This window comes from Rhinolophus hipposideros (assembly GCF_964194185.1).
Source record: "Rhinolophus hipposideros genome assembly, chromosome: X".
Classification (NCBI taxonomy): domain Eukaryota; kingdom Metazoa; phylum Chordata; class Mammalia; order Chiroptera; family Rhinolophidae; genus Rhinolophus; species Rhinolophus hipposideros.
The window spans coordinates 51,501,288-51,504,843 of NC_138046.1; positions in this window are offsets into that span (position 1 = coordinate 51,501,288).

Below are 3,556 nucleotides of genomic sequence, written 5' to 3' on the forward strand. Positions count from 1 at the left end.
TGCACTACAAGAAATACTAAAGGAGGCTATTTGACCACCATCAACAGGGATAATTTGTGGCAAGCAAAACATAAAAAGAGGGAGAGTATGGCCTGAACCGGAATATGGGAATGGAGAAAGTATGCGTGCTGAAGAAAATGGGATACTCTAAATATCAAACTTTCTTTTAAATATACTAAAGGGTAACCATTCAAAAAAATTCCAGTACTGAAATATATGCTGCAATGAAAGAAGAAACACAGGAAAACATCATAGAATTCTACCACACAGAAATAATAGACAACAAACAGGCAAAGAAACAATGGAGACACAGCCTTACCAGAAAACTAAAGATAGAATGACAGGAAATTCTCACATATCAATAATCACCCTGAATGTAAATGGAGTAAACTATTAAACCCAACCATATGCTGTCTCCAAGAAACACATCTCAGCTATAAGGACAAGCATAGACTCAAAGTGAAAGGCTGGAAATTGACATATTAGGCAAATGGTATCCAGAGAAAATCAGGTGTACCCATACTGATATCAGATGAAACAGACTTCGGTGTTAAAAAGGTAACAAGAGACAAAGACAGACATTTCATAATGGTAAAGGGGACTATACTACAAGAAGACATAACAGTCATCAATATTTATGGCTCCTATCAGAGAGCACCAAAACATACCAAGCACCTACTAACAGAAGTAAAGGGAGAAATTGACCAAAACACAATTATTCTAGGGAACTTAAATACATCATTGACAGTTATGTATAGATCATCCAAACAGAAAATAAATAATGAAATAGCAGCCCAAAATGACACATTATATGAAATGGACATAATTGACATATATAGAGCACTTCATCCTAAAACATCAGACTATACATTCTTTTCTAGTGTACATGAACATTCTCAAGGATAGACCACATATCGAGACATAAAACTAGCCTCAGCAAACTTAAGAAGATTGAAATCATACCAAGCATATTCTCTGATCACAAGGCTTTGAAATTGGATATCAACTGCAAAAAGAAAGCAGAAAAAACACAAATACATAGAGATTATACAACATACTTTTAAAGAGCGATCGGGTCAAAGTTGAAATTAGAGGAGATATCAAAAGATACATAGAAACAAATGGCAATGAAAATACATCCTACCAAAATTATTGGGATGCAGCAAAGCTGTTTTAAGAGGGAAATTGATATCATTACAGGCCTATGTCAAGAAACAAGAAAAATCCTAAATAAATAACCTCATGTTACACCTTAAAGAACTAGAAAAAGAAGAACAAGTGAAACCCAAGTTCAGCAGAAGAAGGAAATAACAAATATCACAGCACAGCTAAATGAAATAGATGACAAAAAGACAATAGAAAAAATTAATCTGACAAGGAGCTGGTTCTTTGAAAAGATTAACAAAATTGACAAACACTTGGCTAGACTCACTAAGATATTAAGAGAGAAGACACTAATTAACAAAATCAGAAATGAAAAAGGAGAAGTTATCACGGACACCGGAGAAATATAATGGATCATGCAAGAATACTATGAAGGACTATATGCCACCAAATTCAATAACCTAGAAGAAATGGACAAGTTCTTAGAAACATATGGCCTTCCAAGGCTGAACCATGAAGAACTGGAAAATCTAGACAGACCGATCACCAGTAATGAAATTGAATCAGTCATCCAATTCCTTCCCAAAAGCAAAAGTCCGGGACCAGATGTCTTCACTAGTGAATTCTACCAAACCTTCAAATAGGATCTAATACCAATCTTGCTCAAACTCTTCCAAAAAATTGAAGACGAGACAGTAATCCCTATCTCATTTTATGAGGCCAACATTACCCTGATACCAAAACCTGGTAAGGACAACACATAAAAAGAAAACTACAGACCAATACCTCTAATGAATACTGATGCAAAAATCCTAAACAAAATTCTGGCAAATCGAATACAACAGTGCATTAAAAAGATTATTCATCAGGACCAAGTGGGGTTCATCCCTGGGGCACAAGGATGGTTCAACATCCTCAAATCCATCAGTGTGATACATCACATAAAAAAATAAAGAACAAAAATCATATGATTATATCAATTGATGCTGAAATAGCATTTGACAAGATACAACATCCATTTATGATTAAAACACTTAATGAAATAGGCATAGAAGGAAAATACCTTAACATAATAAAGGCCATCTATGACAAGCCCTCAGCTAATCTCATAATTAATGGTGAAAAACTAAAGCTCTTTGCTCTACGTTCAGGAACACGACAGGGCTGTCCCGTATCACCTCTGCTTTTCAACATAGTTTTGGAAGTCCTTCCCAGAGCAATCAGGAAAGGAAAACAATGAAAGGCATCCAAATTGGGAATGAAGAAGTTAAATTATCACTCTTTGCAGATGACATGATGCTATAATATAGAAAACCCTAAAGACTCAACCAAAAAGCTGTTAGAAACAATCAACAAATACAGTAAAGTTGCTGGCTACAAAATCATTGTACAAAAGTCCATTGCTTTCCTATATACTAACAATGAAATCTCAGAAAAGAAAAACAAACAAACAACAAAAAAAAACAATTCCCTTTGCAACTGCAGTGAAAAGAATAAAATACCTAGGAATAAACATGACCAAGGATGTGAAGGACCTATATGCTGAAAACTATACGACATTTTTAAAAGAAATTGAAGAAGACACAAAGAAATGGAAAGACATTCCGTGCTCATGGATTGGAAGAATCAACATAGTTAAAGTGGCCATATTACCGAAATCAATATACAGATTTAATGCAATCCCTATCAAAATCCCAATTACTTAAAAAAAAATAGAACAAAAACATCAGATTTGTTTTGAACCACAAAAGACCCCGAGTAGTAAAAGCAATCCAAAGAAAAAAGAACAATACTGGAGGTATTGCACTCCATGACTTTAGCTTGTACTACAGGGCTACAATAATCAAAGCAGCATGGTATTGGCAGAAAAACAGACCCATACACCAATGGAATAGAATTGAGAACCCAGAAAAGAACCACATATATATGGACAGATAATTTTTGACAAAGAAGCTAAAAACATACAATGGAGGAAAGACAGTCTCTTCAATAAATGGTGCTGGGAGAATTGGATAACGACCTGGAAAAGAATGAAACTTGACTGGTATATGTCATGATGTACCAAAATTAATTCAAAATGGATCAAAGAATTAAGCATAAAACCTGAAACAATTAAGTGCATAGAAGAAAACATAGGTACTAAACTTATGGACCTTGGGTTCAAAGAGTATTTTATGAATTTGACTCCAAAGGCAATGGAAGTAAAAGATAAAATAAACGAATGGGACTATACGAAACTTAAAAGCTTCTTCACAGCAAAAGAATCCACCGACAAAATAAAGAGGCAACCGATTGAATGGGAGAAGATTTTTGCAAACAGTGCCTCCCATAAGGGTCTAATATGCAAAATATACAAGCAACTCATGAAGCTCAACAACGAAAAAACAAACAACCCAATTGCAAAATGGGCAGAGGATCTGAAGAGACATTTCTCCAAAGAGGACTTACAAAT